This window comes from Oncorhynchus kisutch, linkage group LG16 (assembly GCF_002021735.2).
Source record: "Oncorhynchus kisutch isolate 150728-3 linkage group LG16, Okis_V2, whole genome shotgun sequence".
Taxonomy (NCBI): domain Eukaryota; kingdom Metazoa; phylum Chordata; class Actinopteri; order Salmoniformes; family Salmonidae; genus Oncorhynchus; species Oncorhynchus kisutch.
Window position 1 is genome coordinate 14734030 of NC_034189.2, and position 14203 is coordinate 14748232.

Below are 14203 nucleotides of genomic sequence, written 5' to 3' on the forward strand. Positions count from 1 at the left end.
TTTTACTGTATTTAAAGCGGTATACCGTATTTTATTATATGCAGGGACCGGTTTGGGTGTTTACTTTACCTTCTATGCCGGTATTTGAATGTTTGGTTTGTTAAATGTGATACGCCATGTATAATTTCAATTTTTATAGTTTTCTTCGCTACTAGTCATCTCTCTCCGGCACTTTCCACACAGACCTAGCCACACCCCCTGTCACTCAAGGAGCACATTTGATGTTCCTCAACCACGAGAAACTTGTGTTCAGTCTGCATGGTCAATGCAGCACATGCAACAATGCTGTTTTCACTTTGCTTCTTAATATAAATCCACTATCCACTATAATGACACTATTAGTTTGTGTTTCTTTACATCTAGTTTCTCTTTTCTTAGCAAGTTGCCCTACATCTTGTTAGCCGCTAATGATAATAGCTAGCTAGCTAATAAATGTATTGACTAAGAGCGAACGTAGCTAGCTAATACAGCCTGATAATACCAGTGATGGTGTAGACTTAAATCAACATGCTGTTTGTGCAACAGTATCTTCTAAATCAAAGAGGAATATGCAAAGCAAGAATGTTAGCTTTATCAAGTAGCCAAGAACAAAAAACATGCAATGTAGCCAAAGTTTACAGGGTCCCCTAGGAAACACTTATCAACACTTTAGTTCCTACCCTGTCACAACTCCTCCCTGGCATTTTAGTTCATTGTCATCTCAAACAACACTGTATTCAAAGTGCCCACTATTATATTCTAACGATAGAATTAGAATAGTCATATTTCCATGATTCCAAAAGTTTTGCTCTAATTCGCAAGTCAAATCGCAATTGCAACATTTGGTTAAAAATAAATCCTTGATTATTTGCCCATATTATGCAGCTCTACATGGCAGTGTGGAAATCTCAACTGAGCAGTGGTGTAAAGTACTTAAGTAGTACTTGAAAGTATTTTTACTTAAGTCATTTTATTTTGGTATCTGTACTTGACTATTTTTGTTAAATTTTACTTTTACTTCACTACATTCCTAAAGAAAATACTGTACTTTTTACTCAATACATTTTCCCTGACACCTAAAAGAACTCGTTACATTTTGAATGCTTAGCAGGACAGGAAAATGGTTCAATTCACGCACTTATCAAGAGAACATCCCTGGTCATCTACTGCCTCTGATCTGGCAGCCTCACTAAACACATGCTTTGTTTGTAAATTATGTCTGAGTGTGCCCCAGGCTATCTGTACATTTTTTTAAAACAAGAAAATGGTGCTATCTGGTTTGCTTAATATAAGGAATTTGAGATTATTTATACTTTTACTTTTGATACTAAAGTACATATCAATTACATTTACTAATTAAAACCAAATACCTTTTAGACTTACTCAAGTAGTATTTTACTGGGTGTCTTTTACTTGAGTAATTTTAAAATGAACCTATCTTTACTTTTTCTCAAGTATGACATTTATTGGATATTTCAAACTTTTTTAACAAATCAAAAACGGAAAAATTGGGCGTTCAAAATTATTCTTGAAAATTCTTCAAAATTATGTTTGAAGCCTGAAATGTGACAACAGGTCGCAAAGTTCAAGGGGGCCAAATACTTTCGCAAGGCACTGTATATAAATGTTTTTCTTTCTTGCTGGGAGAAAGCATATATAACTTCATAAATTATTATGGATGTTTCTGTTTATGTCTGGTTCTGTCTTCAAGTGTATATCACCTCTAAGGTACAGTGCATGTTTGAAAGTAGAAGTTTAATACAAATAAATACACTTAAAAGTTTAATATGCATTATACATTTGAATAATAGATTAATTGATTGTAATGATTTAAAGTGAGATGCATTCTGAGTAAAAGCAATGTTGTTAAAAAAAACAGTTGACATATTTCACCTCAGGTAGTAGATGAGGTTCTATGGATGACTACTAACCAAATCCCACCGGGAAACACCACACATACACGCACGCACGCACACACACACACACACATGGGATGGTGGGCTACGGACCACTGCTAACCAAATCCCCCCGGGAAACACCACACACATACAAACACACACACACACACACACGGGATGGTGGGCGACGGACCACTGCTAACCAAATAAACCTCACCTTACCTTCCCATTGTTTGGCTAATTCAGGGTTGTATTCAAAAAGCACCAAATGAAAGAAACCAGATTGAAACAGTGAGTGAGTTACTACCTGATCTTATCCAATAACAAACACTTTTTTTAATCCCCTTGCAAGAAGTTGCTACATTTTTTCTGCTGTGTTTCCTAATGAACATGACCCAGGTTTGAATGTTGTCTGGACAGAGGGAATAATAAGAGAACGAGAAGAAGATCCATCACACACACTGTGTCACGACTTCCGCTGAAGTCGGCTCCTCTCCTTGTTCTGGCGGCGTTCGGAGATCGACGTCACCGGCTTTCTAGCCATCCCCGCTCCATTTTTCATATATCCATTTGTCTTATTTCCATACACACCTGGTTTTCATTTCCCCAATCAATCTACTTGTATTTAACCCTCTGGTTCCCATCATGTTTTGTGTGTAATTGTTTCATGTTATGTGGTGTTAGTTTATGCGCTTTACATTTTATGGTCTGTTTTTTGAGCGCGTTTGATTTATGGAGAGCTCTCATTTTTGGAACTATAATAAAAGTGTGCCTGTTCATTATACTTTGCTCTCCTGCACCTGACTTCACCTCCAATACACCATTGACACACTGAGAGGAGCGAAGAAGTCACCGGAGGACAAGATATATTATTTTATTGTTCATAACCTTGGCTAATAATATAAAAATAATGATGATATAAATAAAGAAATTGGTTATTATCACACAAATTAAAGTTTGTGTTTGTGGTATGTGTGGTAATGTCTAATGTTGAAAAGGACAAGAATAGTACATCTACATGCTAAAGCACATGGCAGGTGTTGGATGTCCAGAAATAGATCATATTAAAAGATAATTAAAAGGGGGAAATGTTTAATGTTATTAATTCATATTGACTGATGAATATGTTGCTACATCCCAGATCCATGGAGTGGAGTAGGAGAGCTGTCCCTGTCTCTGGTGAGAACAAAATCCCTACAAGGGTTCGGGTCAATTCTATTTCAGTTCCTGTCAAAACAGACAGTAAATCACATTCCAATTAAGTTAAACTCTAAGAGATGCTTATGACATTGCCAGCAGTAAGATTTTAGATCCATTTGAAAAAAGACAAGTCCTGTACCTTTCAAACGATGTGTGACTTTCTATTTTCTGATTAACTCACCGGGCTCTGTACAGGGACCAAACAACCACTCAGAGTTTAACAGAGAGTTTAACAGAGAAATTGGAATTTCAGTGAACTTCCTGAATTTATTGAAATTGAATTGACCCCAACCCTTCCATCTAAAAGTCAGAGAGATCTAATGATCAGCATTACCCTATAGCATGTTAGACTACTTGTCAATGCATGAAGTACAAGCATTTGCCGCTGTGACAGAAGCTAGGCCTAGTAATAACTTTCATTCAGTTAAAGTGCCCAATTAACAGTTACTAATTACATTTAATACAAGTTGGTGCAGGTGTGTGTGCACAGGGGGATGGGGATGTGTATATCTGAGGTGTATTCACTAGGAACCAAACAGAACAAAATGGACAAAATAGGGAGGGACTCACCTGAACTAACCTGCAAAACATTTTCAGTTGCAAAACATATTGCTACGGTGTGCATTCCTCTCAACGTGGCATTGAGAGGACTGGCCTCAGTCTTCCCTTTGGGATTTATGGTGTAGGCCAAGCAAAGTCATTGATAGAAACTGCAAATCTGACTTTAACAGTGGTGGATCCTGCAGCAGCACTGCATTTAACACCAACCCCTGGTGGAGAGTGGACCTGCTGGATGTGTTCAGAGTGACAGCTGTCAACATCACCAACAGAGGAGACTGCTGTCCTGAGAGGCTTGATGGTGCTGAGATCCATATCGGTAACTCACTGGAGAACAACAGCATCAACAACCCCAGGTGACACATACTGTAGACATTTGTACATATTTATTTATTCTCTTGTCGGTGTTCAGACATGGTCTTCATTCTTCTGGAGCTGTTCTGTGTCTGTATTCCAACGGCATCAACAACTTTGTACATTTTTATGTCCTGTCTTGAAGGTGTTTCGATACATTGGTCTTCATCGATGCTTCTGTGGCTGTGTGTTTAACAGAATGATTTTATTCTCTATGGTGCATTGTAGAGTGTCCTCATTCCCTCTAATGTGCTCTCTCTCACACACACACTCTCTCTCTGTCTCTCTTTCAGATGTCTTGTCATCTCCCACATCTCAGCAGGAGAGACCCACACCTTTCAATGTAATGAGATGGAGGGTCGCTATGTTGTTGTGGTCATCCCTGGACAGAACAGGACTCTCACTCTGAGTTTTTTTATGGTATTTATTTATTTTATTTCACCTTTTATTTAACCAGGTAGGCTAGTTGAGAACACCTTTATTTAACCAGGTAGGCTAGTTGAGAACACCTTTATTTAACCAGGTAGGCTAGTTGAGAACACCTTTATTTAACCAGGTAGGCTAGTTGAGAACACCTTTATTTAACCAGGTAGGCTAGTTGAGAACACCTTTATTTAACCAGGTAGGCTAGTTGAGAACACCTTTATTTAACCAGGTAGGCTAGTTGAGAACACCTTTATTTAACCAGGTAGGCTAGTTGAGAACACCTTTATTTAACCAGGTAGGCTAGTTGAGAACACCTTTATTTAACCAGGTAGGCTAGTTGAGAACACCTTTATTTAACCAGGTAGGCTAGTTGAGAACACCTTTATTTAACCAGGTAGGCTAGTTGAGAACACCTTTATTTAACCAGGTAGGCTAGTTGAGAACACCTTTATTTAACCAGGTAGGCTAGTTGAGAACACCTTTATTTAACCAGGTAGGCTAGTTGAGAACACCTTTATTTAACCAGGTAGGCTAGTTGAGAACACCTTTATTTAACCAGGTAGGCTAGTTGAGAACACCTTTATTTAACCAGGTAGGCTAGTTGAGAACACCTTTATTTAACCAGGTAGGCTAGTTGAGAACACCTTTATTTAACCAGGTAGGCAAGTTGAGAACACCTTTATTTAACCAGGTAGGCAAGTTGAGAACACCTTTATTTAACCAGGTAGGCTAGTTGAGAACACCTTTATTTAACCAGGTAGGCTAGTTGAGAACACCTTTATTTAACCAGGTAGGCTAGTTGAGAACACCTTTATTTAACCAGGTAGGCTAGTTGAGAACACCTTTATTTAACCAGGTAGGCTAGTTGAGAACACCTTTATTTAACCAGGTAGGCTGGTTGAGAACACCTTTATTTAACCAGGTAGGCTCGTTGAGAACACCTTTATTTAACCAGGTAGGCTAGTTGAGAACACCTTTATTTAACCAGGTAGGCTAGTTGAGAACACCTTTATTTCACCAGGTAGGCTAGTTGAGAACACCTTTATTTCACCAGGTAGGCTAGTTGAGAACACCTTTATTTAACCAGGTAGGCTAGTTGAGAACACCTTTATTTAACCAGGTAGGCTAGTTGAGAACACCTTTATTTAACCAGGTAGGCTAGTTGAGAACACCTTTATTTAACCAGGTAGGCTAGTTGAGAACACCTTTATTTAACCAGGTAGGCTAGTTGAGAACACCTTTATTTAACCAGGTAGGCTAGTTGAGAACACCTTTATTTAACCAGGTAGGCTAGTTGAGAACACCTTTATTTAACCAGGTAGGCTAGTTGAGAACACCTTTATTTAACCAGGTAGGCTAGTTGAGAACACCTTTATTTAACCAGGTAGGCTAGTTGAGAACACCTTTATTTAACCAGGTAGGCTAGTTGAGAACACCTTTATTTAACCAGGTAGGCTAGTTGAGAACACCTTTATTTAACCAGGTAGGCTAGTTGAGAACACCTTTATTTAACCAGGTAGGCTAGTTGAGAACACCTTTATTTAACCAGGTAGGCTAGTTGAGAACACCTTTATTTAACCAGGTAGGCTAGTTGAGAACACCTTTATTTAACCAGGTAGGCTAGTTGAGAACACCTTTATTTAACCAGGTAGGCTAGTTGAGAACACCTTTATTTAACCAGGTAGGCTAGTTGAGAACACCTTTATTTAACCAGGTAGGCTAGTTGAGAACACCTTTATTTAACCAGGTAGGCTAGTTGAGAACACCTTTATTTAACCAGGTAGGCTAGTTGAGAACACCTTTATTTAACCAGGTAGGCAAGTTGAGAACACCTTTATTTAACCAGGTAGGCAAGTTGAGAACACCTTTATTTAACCAGGTAGGCTAGTTGAGAACACCTTTATTTAACCAGGTAGGCTAGTTGAGAACACCTTTATTTAACCAGGTAGGCTAGTTGAGAACACCTTTATTTAACCAGGTAGGCTAGTTGAGAACACCTTTATTTAACCAGGTAGGCTAGTTGAGAACACCTTTATTTAACCAGGTAGGCTGGTTGAGAACACCTTTATTTAACCAGGTAGGCTCGTTGAGAACACCTTTATTTAACCAGGTAGGCTAGTTGAGAACACCTTTATTTAACCAGGTAGGCTAGTTGAGAACACCTTTATTTCACCAGGTAGGCTAGTTGAGAACACCTTTATTTCACCAGGTAGGCTAGTTGAGAACACCTTTATTTAACCAGGTAGGCTAGTTGAGAACACCTTTATTTAACCAGGTAGGCTAGTTGAGAACACCTTTATTTAACCAGGTAGGCTAGTTGAGAACACCTTTATTTAACCAGGTAGGCTAGTTGAGAACACCTTTATTTAACCAGGTAGGCTAGTTGAGAACACCTTTATTTAACCAGGTAGGCTAGTTGAGAACACCTTTATTTAACCAGGTAGGCTAGTTGAGAACACCTTTATTTAACCAGGTAGGCTCGTTGAGAACACCTTTATTTAACCAGGTAGGCTAGTTGAGAACACCTTTATTTAACCAGGTAGGCTAGTTGAGAACACCTTTATTTAACCAGGTAGGCTAGTTGAGAACACCTTTATTTAACCAGGTAGGCTAGTTGAGAACACCTTTATTTAACCGGGTAGGCTAGTTGAGAACACCTTTATTTAACCAGGTAGGCTAGTTGAGAACACCTTTATTTAACCAGGTAGGCTAGTTGAGAACACCTTTATTTAACCAGGTAGGCTAGTTGAGAACACCTTTATTTAACCAGGTAGGCTAGTTGAGAACACCTTTATTTAACCAGGTAGGCTAGTTGAGAACACCTTTATTTAACCAGGTAGGCTAGTTGAGAACACCTTTATTTAACCAGGTAGGCTAGTTGAGAACACCTTTATTTAACCAGGTAGGCTAGTTGAGAACACCTTTATTTAACCAGGTAGGCTAGTTGAGAACACCTTTATTTAACCAGGTAGGCTAGTTGAGAACACCTTTATTTAACCAGGTAGGCAAGTTGAGAACACCTTTATTTAACCAGGTAGGCAAGTTGAGAACACCTTTATTTAACCAGGTAGGCTAGTTGAGAACACCTTTATTTAACCAGGTAGGCTAGTTGAGAACACCTTTATTTAACCAGGTAGGCTAGTTGAGAACACCTTTATTTAACCAGGTAGGCTAGTTGAGAACACCTTTATTTAACCAGGTAGGCTAGTTGAGAACACCTTTATTTAACCAGGTAGGCTAGTTGAGAACACCTTTATTTAACCAGGTAGGCTAGTTGAGAACACCTTTATTTAACCAGGTAGGCTCGTTGAGAACACCTTTATTTAACCAGGTAGGCTAGTTGAGAACACCTTTATTTAACCAGGTAGGCTAGTTGAGAACACCTTTATTTAACCAGGTAGGCTAGTTGAGAACACCTTTATTTAACCAGGTAGGCTAGTTGAGAACACCTTTATTTAACCAGGTAGGCTAGTTGAGAACACCTTTATTTAACCAGGTAGGCTAGTTGAGAACACCTTTATTTAACCAGGTAGGCTAGTTGAGAACACCTTTATTTAACCAGGTAGGCAAGTTGAGAACACCTTTATTTAACCAGGTAGGCTAGTTGAGAACACCTTTATTTAACCAGGTAGGCTAGTTGAGAACACCTTTATTTAACCAGGTAGGCTAGTTGAGAACACCTTTATTTAACCAGGTAGGCTAGTTGAGAACACCTTTATTTAACCAGGTAGGCTAGTTGAGAACACCTTTATTTAACCAGGTAGGCTAGTTGAGAACACCTTTATTTAACCAGGTAGGCAAGTTGAGAACACCTTTATTTAACCAGGTAGGCAAGTTGAGAACACCTTTATTTAACCAGGTAGGCTAGTTGAGAACACCTTTATTTAACCAGGTAGGCTAGTTGAGAACACCTTTATTTAACCAGGTAGGCTAGTTGAGAACACCTTTATTTAACCAGGTAGGCTAGTTGAGAACACCTTTATTTAACCAGGTAGGCTAGTTGAGAACACCTTTATTTAACCAGGTAGGCTCGTTGAGAACACCTTTATTTAACCAGGTAGGCTCGTTGAGAACACCTTTATTTAACCAGGGAGGCTCGTTGAGAACACCTTTATTTAACCAGGTAGGCTAGTTGAGAACACCTTTATTTAACCAGGTAGGCTAGTTGAGAACACCTTTATTTAACCAGGTAGGCTAGTTGAGAACACCTTTATTTAACCAGGTAGGCTAGTTGAGAACACCTTTATTTAACCAGGTAGGCTAGTTGAGAACACCTTTATTTAACCAGGTAGGCTCGTTGAGAACACCTTTATTTAACCAGGGAGGCTCGTTGAGAACACCTTTATTTAACCAGGTAGGCTAGTTGAGAACACCTTTATTTAACCAGGTAGGCTAGTTGAGAACACCTTTATTTAACCAGGTAGGCTAGTTGAGAACACCTTTATTTAACCAGGTAGGCTAGTTGAGAACACCTTTATTTAACCAGGTAGGCTAGTTGAGAACACCTTTATTTAACCAGGTAGGCTCGTTGAGAACACCTTTATTTAACCAGGTAGGCTCGTTGAGAACACCTTTATTTAACCAGGGAGGCTCGTTGAGAACACCTTTATTTAACCAGGTAGGCAAGTTGAGAACACCTTTATTTAACCAGGTAGGCTAGTTGAGAACACCTTTATTTAACCAGGTAGGCTAGTTGAGAACACCTTTATTTAACCAGGTAGGCTAGTTGAGAACACCTTTATTTAACCAGGTAGGCTAGTTGAGAACACCTTTATTTAACCAGGTAGGCTAGTTGAGAACACCTTTATTTAACCAGGTAGGCTAGTTGAGAACACCTTTATTTAACCAGGTAGGCTAGTTGAGAACACCTTTATTTAACCAGGTAGGCAAGTTGAGAACACCTTTATTTAACCAGGTAGGCAAGTTGAGAACACCTTTATTTAACCAGGTAGGCAAGTTGAGAACACCTTTATTTAACCAGGTAGGCAAGTTGAGAACACCTTTATTTAACCAGGTAGGCAAGTTGAGAACAAGTTCTCATTTACAATTGTGACTCGGCCAAGATAAAGCAAAGCAGGTCGACACATACAACAACACAGAGTTACACATGGATTAAAACAAATATACAGTCAATAATACAGTAGAAAAATAAGTATATATACAATGTGAGCAAATGAAGTGAGATAAGGGAGGTAAAGGCAAAAAAAAGGCCATGGTGGCGAAGTAAATACAATATAGCAAGTAAAACATTGGAATGGTAGATTTGCAGTGGAAGAATGTGCAAAGTAGAGATAGTGCAAAGTAGAAATAATGGGGTGCAAAGGAGCAAAATAAATAAATACAGTAGGGGGAGAGGTAGTAGTTTGGGCTAAATTATAGATGGGCTATGTACAGGTGCGGTAATCTGTGAGGTGCTCTGACAGCTGGTGCTTAAAGCTAGTGAGGGAGATAAGTGTTTCCAGTTTCAGAGATTTTTGTAGTTTGTTCCAGTCATTGGCAGCAGAGAACTGGAAGGAGAGACGGCCAAAGGAAGAATTCGTTTTGGAAGTGGAATTTCAGTTTACTTCCTGAATTGACTGAATTGAATTGTAATCAACCCTAACTCTGGGTCTTATTATCTTATTGCCAAGTTGTTATTGTAAGAAGAGAACGTGTTAGCGAGTCATAACTCAATTAATACCTGAAAGAGTTTCTGTATGTCATTTCTCTTCCAGGTGTCTGTGGACCTGAAGAGGGCTAGCCTGGTGAGAGACTCCAATGAGAAACAATAGTTTTAAGATTGTCATCAATACAGTCCAATCAACCGACCGCAAAACTTAAATTAAACGGCGAGTCTCAAATAGCCGCCTGTCCCTTTTAATATCCAGGCAACGGCACACATTTCAGCAAATAAATTCCTGTTTCAAATTAAATTAATTAAATTAACTTTACAATGTTACCATGAATTGTTTCCAAATGGTTTAATTTCAGTAATGACTCAAAAAAATGATGCCAAAAATACATTTTTTATCAACAGTAAGCAACTTCTAGCCATGGGCTGTTAACAGCTGAGAACTGCTATCTAACTGGCAAGCACAAAAGCAGTCAACATCTTTGAGGGTACAGACCCCCAGAAAGCATCTGATTGCCCTCTAGTGGTGAACGTAGGAATTGCCTTAAACGCACAGTCAAAGAGGAGAATAACTTTCAGTCAAGGATTCTTTTTTATTTTTTATTATAAAAGCCTACCAAGATAAACCAAGTGTGATACAGTGTGTAAATGGTAACACATTAGTGAAAGAAATTAATTAAAATGCTGGTAGTGAATTCTGGAATTAAACACTGAACTATGCAAATGAGTAAACGCTGTGTGCGTTAAGGAACTAGACGCCTGGCTGAAATAGAAGCCTGTATCTGTTGTGTTCAGTGATTGAAGCAAATAAACTCTGGGGTGATTCATTGAAGTTTTACGGTATTTGAATGTATGTAGAAACAACATTATTCCTTTCAACATGTATCAGTTGATATGCAGTATGTTTCCTATTCATTTCAAGTAATGAACATGATTTTGTCAAGTATATTACTTCAAGCCTGCATTCTTTTGACGAACCAAAGCAGCACCAATGAGTTAGCCAGCCAACTTTGAAAAACAACCAAAGTAAAGACTGATTTTCAGGTACATTTAAAAAAGCTAAACATGAGTATATGTTTTGCGTTGTTGAGTCAATTAGGCCATGTCCATTTCAAGCGTATCTTTTTTTTTATTAATAAAAAGTTATTTAGGGAAGTTTGTGGCTAACTCATTGATCCTGCTTTGCACTATACCCAATCTGGTCTTTTCTCAATAGAAGAAAAGCTGTAAGTGTTTCACTTCATTGTGCAGTGACCATTCAAATGGGTGACAGAATCACCTCATTGAGAAAGAGTTGGCAAAGAATGTAAGTTCATGTATGAACAGTTTATAGAATATAAATAAATGCAAAAACCTGAGAAATATCACAGTGTATCGTCTGCTCTTGGAATGTACCTGCTGTATTACAATGGATATTCACTCATTCATTACTGTATTACAATGGATATTCACTCATTCATTACTGTATTTCAACTATATTCACTCATTCATTACTGTATTTCAACGGATATTCACTCATTCATTACTGTATTTCAACCGATATTCACTCATTCATTACTGTATTTCAACTGATATTCACTCATTCATAAGGGCCAGGGTAGACCATAATTAGGGCACAGAGTTTTCCCTGGTCAGATCGTGTTGTCAGGGAAAACTCAGGGCCCTACATGTAAGGGATAATCAACGAGGGTAATCAACGTTCTCTGAACAATAATTAGCGGCTTGGATGGTGTGTTCCACGACGCGCTAGTGGAGTAAGAGCTGTCTCTTAATTCGTTGTTATTTGAATATGCTGGTAACAGTTTTATAAAAGCAATAAGGCATGTATCAGGAATACAGTCACAGGTAAATGGGTTGACAATCCTGTGGGCCGAACAACACCATTTGCCTGTGACTGCAGTCATGATACAGCCTCTTGTGCCTTATTGCTTAATTAACATTCCTATTACATCACAATAACTATGATTTCTAAGTTTCAATTTATGTGGAAGGAATGTGATGATGAGTATCTGCTTCTGCAGAGAAGTGGGTTGGGAATGTGAACTTGGCACAGACTGCAGTGTTCTTTCTGTCACACCATTTCCAGGAAAACTAAAATATACATCTGACACCAAATAATGAAAGTGTAACTAAGAAATCTCACCCCTAGCGCGGTAACCTGACGCAAGCAATTAGTCAGCTAACTTTGACAAAACACCAGATTTAACTATTGATTTTCTGGTTAATTAAGAAATCTAAACTTAGATGTGTTTAAGGTTGTTGAGTTAATTACACCATGCCCATTTCAAGCTTATCTTTCTAAAACATAAATGATTAATAAAAACGATTTAGTCATATTAGCTGGCTAACCGACTGATCCTGTTTGGTTGTAAACCCCTCAGGTCTAAAATCTGTGTGCGTTTTATCCAACTCTAACTTTACACTCGAGGGAATTGACCTAAATGGACAGGGTCAAATTTCTAACAGAATCAATGTATTCATTTACCCCAGGAGGTACTGCCGGGGTTCGCGGCCAGATAGCAAGAATATCAAATATAAAAAAAATGTGTAGAATGGCAGGAAATTAGCTTGAAAACTGCAACATTTTCTCTCCAATGCCAAGAAGGCAGGCCTTTAAATGTTCCTTGTCTGGGCCCTAAGACACAGTTCGTCCGGCCATGCTCCGCCAAAGTCTGGGCCCTAAGACACAGTTCGTCCGGCCATGCTTCGCCAAAGTCTGGGCCCTAAGACACAGTTCGTCCGGCCATGCTCCGCCAAAGTCTGGGCCCTAAGACACAGTTCGTCCGGCCATGCTCCGCCAAAGTCTGGGCCCTAAGACACAGTTCGTCCGGCCATGCTCCGCCAAAGTCTGGGCCCTAAGACACAGTTGGTCCGGCCATGCTCCGCCAAAGTCTGGGCCCTAAGACACAGTTCGTCCGGCCATGCTCCGCCAAAGTCTGGGCCCTAAGACACAGTTCGTCCGGCCATGCTCCGCCAAAGTCTGGGCCCTAAGACACAGTTGGTCCGGCCATGCTCCGCCAAAGTCTGGGCCCTAAGACACAGTTCGTCCGGCCATGCTCCGCCAAAGTCTGGGCCCTAAGACACAGTTCGTCCGGCCATGCTCCGCCAAAGTCTGGGCCCTAAGACACAGTTCGTCCGGCCATGCTCCGCCAAAGTCTGGGCCCTAAGACACAGTTGGTCCGGCCATGCTCCGCCAAATTTTTACAATTTTTTTCATGTCAGAATTCCACTATGAGTAATAATGGACTGTGCCATGTTAGCGATTGTGTGGTAGGATGTCAGTAGATAGAGTGATGGGTGAACCTCACTCACACACACACACACACACACACACACACACACACACACACACACACACCGATAAACTCAATAATACAAATCAATTGCCCTATACCAATAAGAACCAACCTCCACTTTACAACATTCACGATTATCCTCAAATCTAAACACATTTGTATTTGGGATTGTTTACGTGTTGTTGTAGCTACTGTAGCCTATGCATATTTTTATATTTCAGCCCAGAAAATGAATTCAAGTAGTGAGGAAGTTGCCATATGTTTTACTAAGAATGCAAACCCCCCTTTTATTCCTGTTCTCAGAAAAAACACTGAAAGCACTGCTTCTCTCTTTCTCCCTTCCCCCTCTTCCACATATCTTCTTCCACTCCCTTCCTCCATCCCAATGGCAACTCTGATATAGTCCTTTCCCCATTGGCTACAATGCAAAGACAACAAGGAAGGACTCACACTGTGTGAGATACAACCATACGTTCTTAGGTGACGTTTTCATTTCATGGTTTCTTTTTAATCCAAGCTTACATATATGCCATGTACAGAAAAATCGATAGAACTGGTCGTAGCTAAGAAGGCCGAGAAATTGTTCCATTCTGATTCATTGGGGCTTCATGACATCAGCCTAATGTTCAATACCTATGGTAAAATCTCAAACCCATACGGCTCTGTGTGGATTTCATATCTTTCTGATTGGTTAGAAATTATGTGTATGACATCGTTTAGCTTTTTATGTGGCCATTGGCACATACAATAACTACATATCACTCACACATGATGTCAATTTGGAATGACATATTACATATCAAGTTACAAAGAAATGCTGAGAAAAATATAAATATAAAAATGCAACAAAAAAATTATAATAATGATAATAACAATAATAA